Source organism: Schistocerca nitens, chromosome 1, assembly GCF_023898315.1.
Source record: "Schistocerca nitens isolate TAMUIC-IGC-003100 chromosome 1, iqSchNite1.1, whole genome shotgun sequence".
NCBI classification, from domain to species: domain Eukaryota; kingdom Metazoa; phylum Arthropoda; class Insecta; order Orthoptera; family Acrididae; genus Schistocerca; species Schistocerca nitens.
The window spans coordinates 518,121,246-518,141,853 of NC_064614.1; positions in this window are offsets into that span (position 1 = coordinate 518,121,246).

Consider the following 20,608-nt stretch of genomic DNA (forward strand, 5'->3'; position numbering starts at 1 on the left):
GACATCCGAATTCGAATGACAGTCCAGTAGCAAATTTTCAACGTCTCAAGTTCAAATAAAATGAGAGCTCTGTGACCTGAAGTGACCGTCGCCTCACTAAATAAAATAAATTTTATAGTCTTAAGCTCACTGGTAACAGAGTTTCTGTTAGCCGCGACTTCCGCCTCTGCTATGGATCAACCTAAACCAGCTCTGCCCCATGGTGAAGAAGAGAAATGACGTTTATAATGCGGATTCTGAACTACGGTGCAAGATGGCATTCTTCACTTGGCATTAGTAGACGCGAAGGAGATCTGTTAGTGGTTGCTTAGAATACGTGATAGAAATAGGAACTGAACACATACTACGCAACTTAGAAACTAGAATCAGTCGAAAAGGCCACTGGAGCCCGCATTTGCTACATTCATGATTCTGCCGTAACGTATGATGCGCTTAGTTTACAACATACACACGGTAAAACAAACTCAGTTACGTACTAAGTGGTTAATTATCAGCAGGCTTATGACATGTAAGTTATGGTAGTCTCATGTCAGCGGGATGAAAGACGCTTTTAGGCTTCATAGCTTCGATTTGAAGCCACATTTTCAATATTTAAGAACTTTCTCAGGTCGAGAAATACCATTGAAGAATATGAAGTTAACAAATACTTCGATTATTACTGCCATTATCGCAATTAAATTTCTCATTCTGCAGCTGCTACACTCGTCCTACAAGGAAGCATTTATTGCTACTTGGTCATTTGTAGAAACTGTTGCCCAAATACAGGTAAATGTTTAGTCCTCAAGAAATGGTGGAGGCATTATGTGGCAAGTGGATCGTAACGAGTAGCTATGTAGCTCTTTTCATTTCTAGAGAATAATTTTCAAGTTAATATCGGACATCTCCAATTATTCGTACATTACATTAAACCTAAATTACCTTATGAAGACTTCAGTTCATACCAGAAATTGCATTGTACGACTTATTTTACTTTCACTTTGTAACGACGCGACCGGCCGGAGTGGCTGAGCGGTTCTAGGCGCTACCGCTACGGTCGTAGGTTCGAATCCTGCGTCGGGCATGGACGTGTGTGATGTCCTTAGGTTAGTTAGGCTTAAGTAGTTCTAAGTTCTAGTGGACTGATGAACTCAGAAGTTAAGTCCCATAGTGCTCAGAGCCATTTGAATCATTTTGTAACGACGCTTCCAAATTACTAAAACTGGCAGTAAACACCACTTTCAGAGCCAGAGTATGTTAATGTCTTTTGTTAAATGTCACGATCTTCCTCTCTAGATGATTTGGTCGACGTCACCTATTTGACGTTGTACAAGGAAGAAAATATTGCAGAATATCACCTGTTTTCCACATCGCAATAAATTCAGTTTACGTGGTCCAAGTTCACAATTCCGTGGAATTACTGTAACAGTAGTATCCACTTCAGCAATGTAGAAAAATATTTCAACGTTGTAAAAGTGACATCCGACACAGAGACCTTACACTTAAACACCAACCAGGAATTCTAACTATGTGGAACACCACTTTCAGTGAACTGATGTAGCGAAGACTGTTTACCACTGCTCTTTCTCGCCGGAAAATACGCAGATGACGCATTTGACTCTGTAACTATACTACAATATTAGTTTGCTGTGCGTCAATGCATACGAATAGCAAGATTTAATGGAGCCGTGGCTTCCAGTTCGGTATATTCCTGACCCAATCTGGCTTTGCATCATTTCAGACCCCAGGTACTGCAACGTGATACTGACACCAACACTGTGCTCACACTGTCAATTTCATCGTTCGTTTCACCTGATACTGTAATCACTGAAATGGAAGCCACAAGACCGCCCAACATGAGAGGTTTCATTTCGTTTCTGCCTTCCTTCTGGGAGATTAGTTTTCTGGTCAGCAAGCTTTTCCCTACTCACCAGCGAAATACTGTAAATTGCTGCCAGTAATCGCTGCACAAATCGAAATTTACCGCTGATAAGAAAATTTCTCATAATGTAGTCGTGGTGACAGTAGCAAAGTTTAGAAATGTACCGAATAAAGAAAGCTAATTGTTCAGGTAGGAAATGGCTGAGAAACAAAGCCAGGGCCAGGTCGATCTTATCTGATAAAACTGCATTAAAGTTTGCCAAACAGATATCACACGTCGTGCTCCTGTGTCCATAGAAATCGGTAGTTGAAATCAAGTTTAACATGTAAGGGTATGGTATTGCTAAAGATTCAAAACGATTAACAACTGATGGCTGAGTTCATCGTCGTACTGATGTATATTTAGAACAGAAAAATTTACAACAGGAAAACCAGGAGAGACCGTGTGTCCTCGCCTTCTTCCAACGGGCATTGGAACCCATATACACAAATGTTAACGTGAGTACAAATTAAAATTCGTAGAAATCTCAGTATACGAACTCGATAACCAGAGGTTACAAACTCACCCACGCATGAAGCACTGTTACGTACTTCTGTGGTGTAATATGTGAGGTAGCACTGTTTACTAAAATACGATAGCCGGAACAACATAACATGCATCGCAATGTGAATCTAAATTTTTCAGTTACCTCTGATACTGCGTGATTATTATTACTAAATATCATGTTAGGAGAGAAAAATACATTTGTATGAAATTCTAAACAATACTCATACGGAATTTATTAAACCTTTTTCAAAGCATGTAATAGGGAACGAATCTGAGTTGTGAGGCGCTGTTCTTTTCCCCCTGCCTTGTCGATAATTACTTACTTGATAAATGTCACAGCTCAAGAAATTTGATAAAGGTCGCAATAATGCACTTTATGAAGACTGATACTGTACCAGCGCCATTTTCCGTGTCCTAGCGTACAGAAAATCTACGATATGTCTCTAGCTGAAGAGGATGGCGGATGAAGGCCACGTCAATCGTCTTCGTTGTCCAGGACATCCACTGCCTACCACGGAGCATGAAGACAACAATCTACTCTATTGCAGTGATGAACACCTTTTCAGGACTAGCACAGACATTAGGAACATTCTCCAGATAAGTGTTAGCAGGTCGACCGCCCGTCATCGTCTCAACGAGAATGGAATGTAAAAGAAAGTACTGGGAAAAAAATATTTACGGTCGAGAAAGTGTTTTCTGTTGCACTAAATACTTCGGTAAATCCACATTGACCAAGTGGAGCGAGATTCGACAGCAAATATGTCCATCAGAAGCAAAGGTACGGACAAACTGCTGTTACGGTTTAGGGATGGACATCAGCAAGTGGTTGCGGCGTTCTGTGACCACTGGACCGTCCGTTTTCTAGACATTACTACTGCGAAATGGTGGATAATTTAATGCTTCCGTGTGTTTTTCTGAGATTTTCTGGAGGCAGAATAGTCTTTCAAAACAACCGGTCTTCTCTCCACGCAGCGAACTGTGCAAAACAGCGATTTCAAACGAACGAAGACGTTGAGCTGTGGACTGGCCTCCGAAAGGCGCTCACATCAGTCCCATAGCGCACGTATAGACAGAGAAAATTGTTAGGTATAGAAGACCAACACCGACAACCAGGCAAGCGCTGTCCCAAGCTGTTCATGACCCATGGAAAGAGCTGACACGGAATAAGAGGCTCATTCCGAAGCTTGTTGCCACTGTTCCCCGGCGGCTAAAAGCAGTTTTGGAGGAGGACGGAAATTGGACACGTTATTGAATTATTGTGTTGTTCAAGAGAAAATTTTTTTTGTGATAAACGCATGATTTTTTTCCCCTCGGAGAAGAGGAAATTTGTTTGTTTTATCTCTCTCTTTTCTTTTCTTTTTAAATTTTTTTCAAGAGTAGCAAATTGTACATAAAATTTAGGCTATCTGTTTCACTCTTCTCAGTCGTTAAACACACTCATGTGACATAGCACATCACGTCAGTGCCAATCTATATATCAAAAAGAATGTATTTAGTTTTCTTAAGTCGAGTAAAAACATCATATTAACTTGTGCTCTCTTTATTTACGTGCAGGCAGTACGCGAGTACCGACGATGGGACAAAGGAGATGAATTTTCTTTTGATGACAAGTAGAAATGACAACACATAACGAAAAAAACTGGGGCAAGACCTGCGTTGTAGACGTACTCGAGCGTTTGAGTCCACTACATTCTCAATTATATAATTACGAATTCTTTGAAAATACAATGCTTAATCATTCTCGTTGTCCTCCTAAACTTATAACTTGCACTGTAAATTAAAATTTAGTGGAGTGACAGAATTCGAATCCTCTACTAGAGGATTAGGAACTGATGGCATAACCATTAAGCCACTCTATCAACCGCGAGCGGTATGCTTACGGAATGGTATGATATGGCGTGTGTTGTAACACTGTTTTCATGAAAAGGATATACCGCATGAAAGCTCGGTACGGGCTTTTGTTGAAGTTTCGAGAATATACGTTCACCGAGGAGTCAAGCAGTATATTGCTCCCTCCTACGTATGTCTCGCGAAGAGACCATGAGGATAAAATCAGAGAGATTAGAGCCCACACAGAGGCATACCGACAATCCTTCTTTCCACGAACAATACGAGATTGGAATAGAAGGGAGAACCGATAGAGGTACTCGAGGTACCCTCCGCCACACACCGTCAGGTGGCTTGAGGAATATGGATGTAGATGTAGACGTAGAAAGCGCGCATTGCATCTCTGACAGAAATGCAAACTGTTCATCAGACTTTCAATTCCATATACAGAGTTATGAAGAACATACGTTCATTAAGAGTGACACAATAAGAATTCTGCTTGGTTTTATCAGGTTTGCTTATTTGGTAGACGCCCCTGTGTGGAAGAGTGTGAGGACTTAATAGCTGCTAACGCAAGTGTCATAAAATTGCGACACAGTGACAGCAAAATTTCTCATATGAAAAATGCTCGTCCATAAGCAGATATTCTATCACCATGACTCAAATGTTTCAGAAAATGTATTTGAATTATATATTTATCAAGTCTATCTTACGACGAAAGTTTGATGTAATGAAAGAAAACTGTCTGTTTCAGTTAATGTTGCGAAGTGATTCAAGTAAGCTACACAGGAATCAAACCGTATAATTACAAGGAAAATGCATTTCTTCTGATGCAGATACAAAAAGGAAGATATCGGAAAGCGTGCATTTCTGCTGTTTAATACATTTTTCACCACCAGATTATCTCAGTGTTTTCAATGCTTCCGTACCGTTTGTCTCATATGATGATTTCCTAAGTGACAGGCAACACGCAAATTACTGTCATTAATGGTTCCATTGAGTTTTTTCTGAGGAAGATATCGGAAAGCGTGCATTTCTGCTGTTTAATACATTTTTCATCTCCAGATTATCTCAGTGTTTTCAATGCTTCCGTACCGTTTGTCTCATATGATCATTCCCTAAGTGACAGGCAACACGCAAATTACTGTCATTAATGGTTCCTTTGAGTGTTTTCTGAGCATCTATTGTTGTTAACTGAATATTTCCAAGACAGAAACTTCTGCTCACTCCAAAAATGTACTGAATGGAAGTTGTGAGATGGCTTAACGATGCAGAGATTGTCATCAAAGTTCTTTCTGGCCGTTTGCAGGTAGAATACAGACAAGGAGAGGAAGGCTTCCAAACCGCAGTAAATCTCCAGCGAGATCCGAAAACCCACTTGGATTATCAGTCAAAGCAATGGAAATCCAGCATGTTATCGCTAAGCCAACATGACAATGCTGTGGTACACCTGTATTCATTATGTACATGTTTCGTAATATATGTTACTTTGCATGTTACATTAGAGAGTAACCGTAGCTTAGTTGCCTAACGTAAAATCTGGTTTCAAACAATGAATTTTACTTACACATTGTCACATCTTAAATGGAAGCCATTCAGAATATCCCGTCGAAATGACAACAAAGTATAGTACTCTACAAGGTGAGAATTTCTATGATGACGCAGTAGGAGTAGAAACAGGACTCGATAGCGAAGAGAAAATGGATAAAATATTATAATTTAAAGAGCTTTGGACCACTTAAGATCAAATAAAATACTAGGAATGGATAAGATTCCATTAGAAATTCTATAATCGTTGGGAGGGGGGAGTGGCAACAAACGTCACGTTGGTATGTAGAAGGTATGGAGCTGGTGGCAAAATACCTTTGGGAAAAACATCATACACACAATTTAGAAGATTGCAAACCGACAAATGCAAGAATTATCGCAGTCAGCTTAACAGTTCATGCATACACTTAGCTGAGTATAATAATATACAGAACAATGGAAAAGAAAATTGAAGACGACAATAAGTTGGGCATTAAGGAAGGTGAAAACTCAAGAGAGGCAGTTCTGAAGTTGCGACAGATAACTGAAGCAAAACTGTAAAGGAAATCAATACATTTTCATAGGATCTGTCGACCTGAAAAAAGCGTTCGACACTATAAAATGGTGGAAGATGTTCGAAATTCTGAGAAAAATAGGGGTAAGGTACAGAAACGGACGGCTAATATACAATGTGTACGAGAACCAAGCGGGAACAATAAGAGTGGAAGACCAAGAACGATGTGCTCGGATTAAAAAGAGTGTAAGACAGGGATGTAGTCTTTCGGCCCTCTGTTCAATCTGTAGATTGAAGAAGCATTGACTGAAATGAAAAAACAAATGTTCAAGACAGGAATTAAAATTCAGTGTGAAAGATCGCTGATAAGAATCGCTGATGACACTGCTGTTTTCATTGAAAGTGAAGAAAAAATTTCGGGGATATTGAATGGACTGAACCGTTGATGAGTACAGAATATGGACTGAGAGTAAATCGAAGAAAGACGAAATTAATAAGAAGTAGCAGAAATTAGAACGCAGTAAGCTGAACACCAGGTTTGGTGATGAAGATGAAGGAAATCTGCTACCCAGGAACCAAAACGTCCATGATGGGCAGAGCAAGAAAGACGTAAAAAGTAGACTAGCGCTGGCAGAAAGGGCTTTCCTGGCCAAGAGAACTCTACTACATAAAACATAGTCCTTAATCTTAGGAAGAAATTTCTGAGGATGTTCGTTTGGAGCAAAGTATTGTATGGACTACGGGGAAACAACAACAGAATAGAATCTAAGCATTTGAGATGTGGTGCTATAGAGGAAAGTTGAAAATTAGGTGGACTGATAAGATAAGGAATCAAGAGGTTTTCCGCAGAATCGGCGGGGAAAGGATTATATGCAAAGCACCAACAAGAAGAAGAACAGGAGGAAGAACATCAATGTTTCTAGAGGGAGGCGTATAGAGTAAAAACAGTAGGAAAGACAATGGATTACATTCTGCAGACCAGCAAATAACTGAGGACATAGGATGCAATTGCCACTCTGTAATGAAGAGGTTGACAGGGGAAAGAAACTCGTGGCGGGCAGCATAAAACGAGTCAGAAGACTGATGACTCAAATAGAAATTCTTTGTAATGTACTCTCATCACTTTACAGTTTTCTTTGTGCTGATTTTTATTCCACATTATTGCAATCCTCCTTCTGGATAATGTTGCCTGAAAAGATTGTTTCATCTGGAAGGAGCAACTGATCTCAAGGGTTCCCATCCGCACTCCTTCCCTCTTTACTTCGAACGTCTTCAATATCATGTTTTTGATACATACGGCAAACAGTTGTCGAAATACAGCCACCCTGTGTTGCCCCCCTTCTAATTTCAAAATGGTCTGCTATACCATTTTTTTGTTTCGTATTTGCTTCCTGCCTTGTGTAGTCTCTTGTCCTTCCATTTCACCTTCTTCAGTTGTAGAATTTCCATTAACTTGACGCGTCTCACTCTGTCAAAGACTTTCTTCAAACTATTCCTTTACCCATTGCTATATATTTTTCACCAGGAATACAGCGCTGTTCTGAGCAGGTGTGAGAGTAAGACGGCTACACATGAGGGAAACTTAGGAAGACGTGTTTGAGACTTATAACGAAGGAGGCGAATATTGCGAAATACTATTATCAGCAGGATTTTATCACAAGAGTTTATTTTCTACTTTTTATTTTCCTTTTTAACTTTTTATTTTTATTACTTAACTACGTTAAGCACATTAGACAGTGTTAATACAGCGAGCAGAACTGCAACAAGCTTTACATACAGGTATTTAACATTTCGAATGTTTATGAATGCCAGACATATGGAATTACGCAGATTAAAATGAGTTTAACTGGAACGTTGGTGGCACTTTCTCTATTTTGTAACAGAAAATCATGAGAGTTTAAAACAGACATGAAGTTTACTTGAGTGGTGTGTCCGCGGAGCAGAGGATATTGCTCGCGGGCTAGTATTTTATAAAAGTCTTGTAATTTCCCGGATTTGACGAACATGTAGTAGGGACGCATGCTACACTGTTCGTCGTTCAGCTCAAAGTGGAAGTAATGAGATATATCAGCAGCCAAAGGCGAGAACAGGCTGACAAATAAATCCAAATCAGTGTTCAGGAGTGCGAAGTTTGTTATCTGTTTTAGAACTAATGGAATGTTTCAATTACCGAAGCATAGTCAGTCATTTCCGATCTAAACGTGACTATCTTGAGTTCCGGGAAATGCTCCATGTCATAAACTTAAAGGCGATGTTTATATACGTTTAACTGTTGTGTGATAGCATTAATCTTGTCCGCCATACCTGTTACCATGTAACTTTCCCATTTCATTAAGAGATGTAATGAATTCAAATAACTGGCGATGTCAATCATAAAAATATTCTGTCATTACTCAACTTACCTTTAATTCACTTCTTTCCCTCAAAATGGTTCAAATGGCTCTGAGCACTATGGGACCTAACATCTGAGGTCATCAGTCCCCTAGAACCTAGAACTGCTTAAACCTAACTAACCTAAGGACATCACACACATTCATGCCCGAAGCAGGATAAGAACCTGCAAACGCATCGGTCGCGCGGCTCCGGACTGAAGCGCCTAGAACTTTTTTTCCTAACGGCAGCGTTTAGTTTCACGTGAATTCACTCTCGTTCCTCAGAAGACAAGTATATCACATAATCTGTGTAGCTAAACTACAATGATGTTCCAATGAGTGTGTCTCCATCTCATAATAGCGCAATGGCTAATGCTTTTTAAGACAATACAGAAAGTAAAGTAATTCCCATTCCGCACTGAACGATGTTGTTTCTACGCTTTATCTTTCCTAGGACAAGCGCGTAGACGCCATAGTATTCCTAATGCAGAGCAAAGATCTAATTTAACCCAAGTAGTATTGCTACCAAACTGTTTCGCTTGCTACCTGACGACTGCGCTGAGCTGGTAGCGGCCGGCTGCAGGCGTCCTTACCTTTCCCGGCTGTCAGCCCCACTCGCTAGGAGCGCTGGACAGGTGTGCGGCCAGAGCTCTCGCGATCGCGGAGCGCTGTTTGGCCGGGTCCTCCCTAGTAGCATCTCTTCTTCCTTCTTGCTGTTGTGGCCTTAAGTCCGGAGACTGGTTTGATGCAGCTCTCCAGGCTACTCTATCCTGTGCGAGCCTCTTCATCTCCGAGTAACTACTGCGACCCACATCCCTCTGAAGATGCTTACTGTATTCATCTCCCGCAATGTTCCACCCACCCACACACTCCTCCAGTACTACAGGTAGATCGGTGATCCTTTGATGCCCCAGAATGTGTCTACCAATCGATCCCTTCTTTTAGTTAGGTTATACTCAAATTTATCTTCTATTCAGTACCTCCTTATTAGTTACCTGATCCACCTATCCAATCTTCAGCATTCTTCTATCGCACCACATTTCCAAATCTTCTATTTCCTTCTTGTCTAAACTGTTTATACTCCTTGTTTCACTTCCATACATGGCTACACTCCGTACAAATACTTTCGGAAAGGACTTCCTGATACTTAAATCTATACTCGATGTTAACAAATTTCTCTTCTTCAGAAACGATGTTCTTGCCATTGCCACTATATATTTTATATCCTCCCTACTTCGACCATCATCTGTTGTTTTGCTTCCCAAATAGTGAAACAGATTACTACTTTGTCTCATTTTTTAATCTAATTCTCTAAGCATCTCCTCATTTAATTCGAGTGTGATGGGCCAAAATTGAGTATTTAGCGTTAGGAGAATAATCGTTACACCACCTTAGATTTTATTATTTATTTATTTATTTATTTATCGTATGGCAACAACAGCAAACATTGACAGGTATATAAAGTTTCATTTTACATTTATACCTACTTATGTATTTACATATACTTTAGTTTTACTTCTTGGCACAAACTTTATACACATTTTTAAATTGTGAAAATTTCTAACTTAATGTTGCTGACTACTTTAACTGATATAATTGAAAGCTAAAAAAGAAGACAGATAAATTTAATCAAAGTTCAATACTAATGATTGAAGCCAACTAAAAGCAGAGGGAGGAGCATTATTTCAGTCGCTATATGGTCCAGGATACTTCCCCTGAGGGCAATCTGTAACAATATGTTGAACAGTTTGTTCTTGGGTCACACAATCGCAGGCTGGAGAATCTTGGATTCCCCGCTTGTGCTTCGTAGCGTTGCACCTGCCTTATCCAACTCTTATTCTGTTCAGCCTTGCCCACTCACTTCTCTCCCGATGAAATCCTGGTAGGCTGGTAGGTGGGTCTTGGACAACTTGATGTGCTATTTTTGCAGCATTCCACCTCTTGCGCCACTCTTCTTTAATGTAGTTCGTAGATTCGACGCATCAGCACCACATGTTGTACCAGCTAGTTTCTTTACGATGTTGTTTCGGATCTTTAGTTTTTGGCTTGTTTTTTCCAAGTGTTTTTTATACGCAGAGTACGTCAGAGATCGATCTTGTGTGGCACCAAGGTATTTAAGCTGGAAATTGTGTCTAAAATTTTGTTGGCATAAGCTCACATTCAACTGCGGGTTTGCAGTTCTGTTGTTTAGATGGAATGAGCAGACTTCTGTCTTTGATGCATTTGGCTGGAGTCTCCATGCTTTGTAGAATGTCTTGAGAGTTTCTAAGTCTCTAGGTAACATAGCTTCTTCTTAAGTGTGCAAGGTCGTCGGCATAGAAAAACTTTTCGCTAGCAGTATTTGGCATGTTATTAGTGTACAGATTGAAAAGTAGGGGTGCTAGGTAAATGACTTGCTCTGTTTTTGCCCAACGCTAACCTTGAAGTAACATTTGGTTGACATATTTCCCACAAGTGTCGTCAGTTTCTTACTTGGGACATGCTTTTTTTTTAATTTCAGCAATAGTCCATCTAGCCACACAGTGTCACATGCTGCTGACAGATCAACAAAGGCAACTACTGTCTTTAATATCTTTTGGAATCCATCCTCAATGTAGGATGTCAAGGCTATGACCTGCTCACAGCAGCTCCACTTGCTTCTGAACCGAGCCTGATATCTTGGGGTTATGTTGTTTAGTATTGCTTGTATTCTGTTATGGATGAGTCTAATCCCAAGGCCTCTCTGCTTGAATGAGTGAAATTTCAACTAGACGTCAGGTCCATCCATTTCTGCTTTCTTGCTTCATTTAGCTGTAAAAGTATTATTTTACCAGTATCAGGGTTTTCAGTTTGTTGGTATTCTGCATACAAGTATTCTATTGTGTCGTCCGAGCAAGGGATTTATTGTTTCCTGAGTCCTCGAGGTATATTACGTTTGTCTGCACCTATTATGAGTCCCACGAATCATTTGTAGTTTTCTGCTGTTGGGGCTACCCGTCGTAGGTTGCTGTCAACTTCCAGTCTATACTGACCCCAGTTAGCTTTCTTGAAATTCCATCTTGGCTTGTTAATGGAAATTATTATGGGTGTCTCTAGCCCTGTTTTGATTATTGTTGGACAGTGTTGGCTTCTTGAGGAGCCCTTTAGGACTTTCCTTGTGTGACTCCAGGAGAATGTGTTTTCATCGGTGGGGAGGAAACACAGTTTAGGATTAGTGCCAGTGTACCACCTAGCAGAGCGAAAGTTTTCCGGTTCTTTGGCATGGCAGCTTTTTCTTCTTCTGCCCATTCCAGTAATTTTTCTCCATTTATGTCACTGTTTTTATGACCCCAGGTTGAGTGGTAGCTGTTGAAATCACCTAGGTATATGCTCGGCTGGGGTACAGATGGCAAGGTTGGGGTGGGCCACTGGACGTTCGGTGGTTTGTAGACTGAGACAACAGTCAAGCCACTCAGCTCCAAAGTTATCACCTCTGTGCCACTGATCACATGGCAGCGCACTCCTTTAATATGAGAAACGCTGTTTTTGGCGTATATTATAGAGCCATGTGTTGATGACGGCAGGTATCCTATCATTTGGTAAACTGTAGCCTTTCCCTTTGCTATATTGTCTTCGTTTATATTTGATTCCTGGAGGACTATGATATCAGTGCTATGGTCTGTGGCCAGTTTTCTCAAATAGCCACATTTGCCTTCCGTCAGTCCTTCTACATTAATTTGTAAAATACTACTAATTTGTACAAAATTCTTCATAGTCTTTGTCTGGCTCTGAGAAGAGCCTTTGTTGTAGTTTGTTTTCTTGTGCTGTTGTCCTGAGTAGTAGCCATGAGAGACTGATGTAGTATGGCTGCCGGTAGTGTAGACGTTTCGTCATCCTGCTTAGCAGTCTGTTGCCCAGAGTACATCATCTTAGAGGTTGTCTACATGTCGCACCACCTTAGGTGTAGATAGCCTTTAAGAAGAATAATTAACATTGTCGTTAGCTATTACAAGAGATCCTTATACTTTTAACTTTTTATAATTTTATATGAAAAAAGTGCTGTAGAGGAATACGAAGGAGAATGGAGATACCAACGCTGATGAGACTAAAGCAAGTGGTATTCATGCGCCATGGAGGTTGACATACACTCTCGGCATCAAAGCTGGCAGTTATGTGAATAACAGACACAAAATACCTACAGTACGGTCATTGTTCAAAGATTTTGTAACATCGATTCCTTTGTTCTTATGGCTCTCATGAAAGTTCAGAATTGTGAAGGTGATTTCGATTGAGAGTCGACCAGATGACTGAATCAGCTATGTGAAGTCACATAAAATTTGATCCGCTTTTTCTGGGTGGATCTTGATAAATATGAAGAAGAAATCGTTCCACCAGTCCGTATTTGTGCTTAATTAAGTACATTTTTAAGCTACAGCCTGGTGGAATGATGTCTTTCTTCACCTAAAATTATGAATGCAAAGTAAGAATATCAGGTCGGTTGAGTAGCGTTGATTATAACCGTGGATTAGTTCCAAAAAATATGGTTGTGGGAAAACTGAAATCAATAGTTAATACAGTTGTGGGGGATAATTCAGTTAAAGGAACTACCTGTTGAGTATAATCTCAGGAATCGTTATTGATTTTCTCGAGGACAATATTTCGAAAAGTTAAATAGTTGTTTAACTGAGATTCGAGAGTTGGTCGGCAGTACTTTCTGATCGTTGTCTTCTTGCAGTTAGTTATACTGTGGCACAACCTTTTACTCAGAGAAAGTTTACTGTTGTTGAATTGCGTTGGTACTGTGGCAATTTGTGGGAATAGAGAACGAAGAAAGCCTCAATTACAAGGTTATAGGGAGCAAGATACTTTGAGTTAGCACTATTACATCACCCGTTTCTTTGTCAGTGGTACGAAGCAACAGAAAAATAGCAAGGAACTGCGTTATTTACCTTAGTCGAGTGCTAATTCAAGCATCTCCATTTATTGCAACGTGTCAGTTGGAAAAGTGTTGGTACTTAGGCGCCAACACTTGAAGTGGAAGAGGTGTGTACTGATTTCTACAACTTGTAGCGTGAAAGTAGTGGTGACACACCTTTTTCGCAAAGATTGAGAGTATTATTGTGGAACTTAATGAATCTTGAGAGCAGTGAGTGTATGCGTGAAAGAAATTAAAATATAACTACGTTTTTTTAATTTTGTATTTTGAATTTAAATTGTATGCGAAGAATACCAACCACAGCAAACAGAAAGTGAAATATAGTTACTTCTCACTGAAAAGAAAGTTTTAAAGTAGCGAATATAACTACTCAATATACTTAAAAAACAAGAAGAGTGACTTTACATGCTTAGGTCGTAGTATCTACAGACTCGTGTTTTGAGATTAGCAAAGTAAGTACCTAAGAAAAAAATCGCCATCACATGGAAACTAATTCAATGAAATTAGTGTTGGCGAAGCAAAGAGAAAGTAGTTTTATATTCTTTAAGCTGATTTAAAAGACTGTTATCAAAAATAGTTAGCTATTAGTGGATGTGATTTCTGACAAGCGAAGTATAATGTCAGTGAACCAAGATTGCACTCAGAAACAAAGGAAATGTGTTTATTATGTGAACACCTGCTTTGCATAATAGTTATTTATTGCTAGTGGAAAAAAGGATGTAATTGCTCTAGAATAGATGCATTGTAAACAAAAACATCATTTCGTTTAGAAGTAAAGCTAATATATACACTCAAATTTCTGAAGACAGAGCTTATCATCATGATTCACATGTAGAACAGATCAGAAACGTGCAGTACACAATAGGTAATATTTATCACACAAGAATATATTTATTTATGATTTCTTTTATACTTAAAAAGTATAAAATGGGTCATTAAGGAGAATAACATTAGACGAAAGATATTTTTCCCAGGAAGATGTGTATCACTTAAGCAGCAAGCAGTTGTAGATGTGTGCGATAACAAGTGGTAATTTTCCTGAAAGGAACGTATGCATAAGCAGTCCTAACGATAAATAACAAGTTCATTGTATATATGTGAACACATATTAGCTACAAAAGTTTGACTGTTTACGGAGACTTACAAATTTTACGTATTTTTCCCAAAGGCGAGAGAAATATATTTAGGACACTGCAAACCCTACCTCTAAGAAATGGCAAGTGCTTAGGGTTTGAGTCTAATTTTTAAATAATACAGTTCATGAATACATGTACATTTGATGTACCGTTTTCTAAATAAGCAAGCTCTAGGGCAGTTGTGATGTTTAATAAAGTGGGTTGACAGTGATTGCATATGATTGCTTTGATACCTAGTTACACTGAGTAATTAGAAGTGACAGATCTTTCTTTCTGTTGATTAAAACATTGTGACATGTTTGCGTTATCACTCTATGGGGAGAAACACCCTACTCACAGAGTTATTGCAGGGCCGCCTTGAAGGCCGCAGTCATGGGAAGGTGGAAGCGCCAGGCTGGGCTGCACGTACAGTGCAATGGAGAGTCACTTTCACGTCACGCTCTGTATGCAAATCACTGACTGTGCTGTGTGCAGTCTGTGGCTAGTTTGCATTGTTGTCTACCATTGTAGTGTTGGGCAGCTGGATGTAAACAGCGCGTAGCGTTGCGCAGTTGGAGGTGAGCCGCCAGCAGTAATGGATGTGGGGTTAGAAATGGCGGAGTTTTGAAATTTGTAAGACTGGATGTCATGAACTGCTATGTATATTATGAGTTTTCAACACTATTAAGGTAAATACATTGTTTGTTCTCTATTAAAATCTTTCATTTGCTAACTATGCCTATCAGTAGTTAGTGCCTTCAGTAGTTAGAGTCCTTTATTTAGCTGGCAATATTGGCGCTCTCTGTGTTGCAGTAGTTCGAGTAACAAAGATTTTTGTGAGGTAAGTGATTCATGACAGGTATAGGTTATTGTTAGTCAGGGCCATTCTTTTGTACGGATTATTGAAAGTCAGACTGCGTTGCGCTAAAAATATTGTGTGTCAGTTTATTGATCAGAATAAGAAAAGAGAGAAATGTCTAAGCACGTTCAGTTTTGCTCAGCTGTTTGAAAATCAAACAACATAAGAGGTTTATTAATACAGTAATTCATAGAATTTTCTAAGGGGATGTTTCACAATAAACTTGAAAATATGAGAGAAAACACACACACAGTCGTTCTCTTACCTCCGAGGCACAGCGTGTGACGGATATATAGTTTATTTGTCTTTAGATATTTAAACTGAACTCTGTGGCAAGCGTTAAGAGTATATCGTCATTAACAGTTTTCTACTGAATTTCACCATGTAAGGAAATGTTACTTGAGAACTTCATCATAGGTCTCGCTTCAGTGTACTGTGACGCCAGTTTTGAATTTGATTAGCTTCTTCTCAGTGTCTCTTTATATATAAGATAAAGAGAAGCACATGTCGTTCTATTTAATCACAATTTTTCACATTCGCTTTGTTGTGTCATTATTAATCCAGCCTGTATGCTGCATAGGTACACTGACTTACTTTAATTTTTCCTTTGTTGTTACTCATACATAGAAAAACTAGTTGGGCACCTTTATCTTCTAGAAAACCGAACTAACAAGTGAAAAGCTCCTCTCCAGTTTGCATTCAATGTGTACATCGATTTGACCATACGAGGTTATCGCTTGTATCTGCTTCGGTATTTTCAGACTTAGCGAGAAAGGCACGTTTCATTATAGCTGGCTGCATCCTCCCAGGAATGTAATATTTGTCTATAGACTCCACGGTCAGTCACTCATTGACTGACGTGCAGAGACTACACCTACCAATTCTGTTATGCCTTGAACCTTTCGATACGTACTAAATTCAGATCACATCGTTTCAAGTTCGCTGAATCGTTTTTCTCCTCTTGTGTCGTCAAAATTCTCTGTTCATTTATCTAAAGTGTACCTGACGTGCACGAATGGACTTGCATCTTTGCTTCGAATGAAAATGAAATGACTGTATCTCACTGACGACCGGGAGACCCCACCTGGGAAAATTCGGCCGCCGAAGTGCAAATGTTTTCAGATGACGTCACCGTGGGTGACTTCCACTGATGAAATGATGATGGGGACAACACAACACCCAGTCCCTGAGCTGAAGAAAATCTCCGACCCGGCCGGAAACCGGACTCCGGCCCGTTGCAGGGCAGGCTGACGTGCTGACCACTCAACTAAGCCGGGGGACTTAGCTTTCAATCATAACATCAGTGTATCTACTACACTGAAATTGGAGTTGTCCTCTCGTTAGTCTTTCGTACTTCTCATTTTTCTGTTTTCATTAGATTTGATGTTAGCTTGACATCGACAACCTTTTCGAACATAGAATCGTGTCCCCATGTGTGTTCCGTTCCTTCATCAATATGTGGAATACCCGGTTCTTGCTGAATTTCACCTACACCCTCCATTTATTTATTTTAGTTTATTCATTCATTATTACCCTTCAGTTACTTACTAATAAATCCATGAGAATGTCGCCTTGTGAATCACCGAGATTGAGAAATTACATACCTAAAGTCTTTCCCCACTATTCCCAGGCTTTTCAAGAATTACTTTCTAACACTTTTCACTACTTTAACCTCTAGTAATACTTTATGTATGTGGAAAGTGAGACAAAGGGATTTTGATTTCGTTCGGATTTAAAGCTATAGGTGACTCAAAAACTTAAAAATCAGTTTGCAGTCAAAGGAAGAAAGCTAATGTCTTATCACTTTCAATAACGCCACGCCTAGTAAGCTACTGATGCTCGTATCAACCTGGGAACTAGTTAGTAGTGCTGTTATAGATGTGGTACTGACCTTTCTTTGAAGGTGCAATGACTATATTTGATAACTATTTTGTAGCTCCAATGCAACCTGTAACCAACCCAATATCAGGAAACTTCTCGCCAGTTCTAATAAAGCTTTGCCTCATTCTATCCCTCATATAATATTATGTTTGAAATAACACAATGCGTTTACTTTCCGTGTTTTGTTGTCGCCATCTGGGAGCTGTTGGCTGATTTGGGTTGCACCGCCATAAACAAGTTACAAATTTTGCATTTTATTTCGTATTTTATAGTGATCAACACTGTCTGAAGTCACAGGTACCTATTACAGTGAAAGTGTGGCCTGAAGATGGTTGTTGGTCAAACAGTTGTCGCTTTCCAGCGATAGAGAGAGATCCTTCTTTCTATTTATGACTAAATCTTACGATTAAACTATTCCTATGAATCGTTAAGAAGTACGTGTTTTGTAAGGTAAACGACACCATATTGTCAGGACAAACAATAGCACGTTGGCCCATTCCAGGCCTTATGCAAGCAGTTATTGGGCTTGTAAGGTGTCAGGCAAATCCAACACTTTCCATGAAAACCCTGACATGATAAGCAAATCCAGTAGTATGTCACATAGCTCCGAATAAATCGTGACATTAAATTAACGAGTGAGCAAATGGAAAACCACAGACTAACACAAGAATGCCTAAATGCGTGTCATACCTTCCCACCGTGAGACAGACGCAGTTCCGAGGGGAGAAACGAGAACAGAAGCCGAGAGCAGAACTGTGTTAAGCTGGAAGGCCCTACGATAAGGGACGGACACCCACGTCGCCAGCTAACCGCTAGGACCACCCCCCAGCCCATGTTAAAAGCTAGAGCCCTCCAGAAGAACAGTATAGATCTTACGATAACACTAAAAGGACCACACCAGCTGCAAGTTTTAGCGTGAGACTTTTTCGCATCTCTGTTACGTTGCAAACTTTAAAAACATTGCCCCACCACGAAAAGTATAACGTTTCTCATTGGATAGACAGAATTTTTGTAGGCGGAGCTTAAGGTTAACATTGAGACCTTGATTGGTCAGATGAATACACAGCCTGATAGTTTTTTTAAACCAACTTCGGTAAATTGTAGTAAGGAGAAGTTAGGAGACAGTTGCTTCCGAGACGGCGAGGTGAGCGGAACTGTGCTGCCCGCTGCCCCCTGACGAACACCGACAAGGTAATGAACGCACGCGATGCCGCATAACAGCGCATAAAGCTTCATTCAGAACTGCAGAAGTCTCATCTGTTACACCCTCGTTTTGCGTAATACTAGTGTCGATCGTCAATTAAAGCTCATGGTGTTCACATTTGCCACTTGAAGTAAAAATCTGAAATGCGATGATTTTTATGTTGTATAGTTATTGAGAAGCCACATCAGCGACTGTAATTTACGACAAGTTAGATAAGTAATTAAAGATAATTGTGGGTCACTGTAGACCATTTTGATAGTTTTCTCTTTTGTGAAACTTAATTTAAACCTAGATTATAGATGTGATATGGCACAGGTCATCCTTCGATCCATTGTAGAACTTGGAAACCCATTCAGGGAATATTCGTTCACATTTTTGTCGAACGCAGTTGGTTTTTATCATCCTGTATTAAAACATTTCCTTTTATCAATAGTGCAATTCATAAACAATGTTTTGTGAGGAGAATAAAATTTCCAATGGTGAACTTAACTGCATTTTCGACGTTATTTTACCAGCTAACTAAAAATAGGAAAGCCTTGAACCCCTTCCAGTAAATTTAGTTGGTATTAAGATTCTTTTACAGGGAGTGCAGTGGAGTTGACGCTGAAATCATTAAGTATTTGGTTATATCATCGCTAGTCTCACTGAACTCTTCTGAACACTACATGTCATGTGTGGTGTGGCGTCTCCTTACCAGCAACAGGTCCCAGGTTCAAACCAGTCAATTCCCTAAAAAACACGCTCAGAGCATCGTTGTGCGACAGTGGTAGGGAGAGACGATATAGAACAAACAGACACCACGCAGAATGTTAGAGAATGGCGACCCTGCCAGGATGGTAAAATACCATGATTGAAGGTCGACCACATGCCTAACTAGGTCAGATAATTATCCTGTTAAAAATTTTTCGTAATAAAAAAAAACATTTGAAAGGTATAAATAGTTGAAAACAGTAGCTGCAGCGATAGATAGTGAGACATTCAAACAGAGACAATAGCATAATTAGGTTATGAATTTTAAAAATTGTTAGAATTAAGTTTTCTCCTCAATGCAACCGCACAGGTGGCGGATACATCGTTGACAAGGTGGTTCTGACCCAACAAGTAAGTGAATGGATTGTCGGTCTTGTATATAATAAGTGTCAAGTCGTGTGAACAAAAAGTTTATGAAACGCGTGAGATCGTATGAGCGCGTGAATTGCTTTTAAAACAGAAAATAAGGGATTCGGAAAGATTAGCAATGGCAGATCGAGACCTTGACCGAATTGAGGTAGAGACCCAGCATGAAAATGGACAGAGAGTAGAGGACAGTACAACAGACGATGCAGTATCGCGAGAAATAGGATATATAACCATAACGAGGATAATGTACGTCAAGGCATAGAAAACGTAAATCAGCTTACGACAGAGGAGCAGGAAAGTAGAGAGGCAGTCGATGAGGATTCTAACTTGCGTCTTGAATACGTAGAACCCATAGTACAAGTAATCAGAGCTCCCTCACCACAGAGTACAAGGAATGCGAGCAGAAACGTGTTACAGCACAGTTCAACGTAATCGGTTGCGAACCAACACTTGGGCGAAAACACAGAGCGTAGGACGTCGGAAGAAAACGCAATAGGACCCACCAATCTGGCAGAATTATTACAACAAATTACGGAAACCATGACAAGGCAAAATAAAGACATAGCGAACCAAATTCAAATTCAGAATGCAAAAACCACGAGACAAATGCGTGCGATTAAAGAACAAAACAAAAAATTCAGTTACACCTAAGTCATATTGAAGACGAGGCAAACGAATCTCGAGAAGTGATAGGAAACTTAATAACAGGTCACAATAAATTGAGAACAGACATTGACAAGGTACAAGAGGACGTACAAACATTGCGTAATGACATTCAGGACGAGATCAAAACATTACGTAACAACACCCAGGGAGAAGTCAAGAAACCAGAGAAACAGATAAACGAAATTACTAGACAAGCAGCAGGTACAGCGCGTGAAATGGTTGAAAA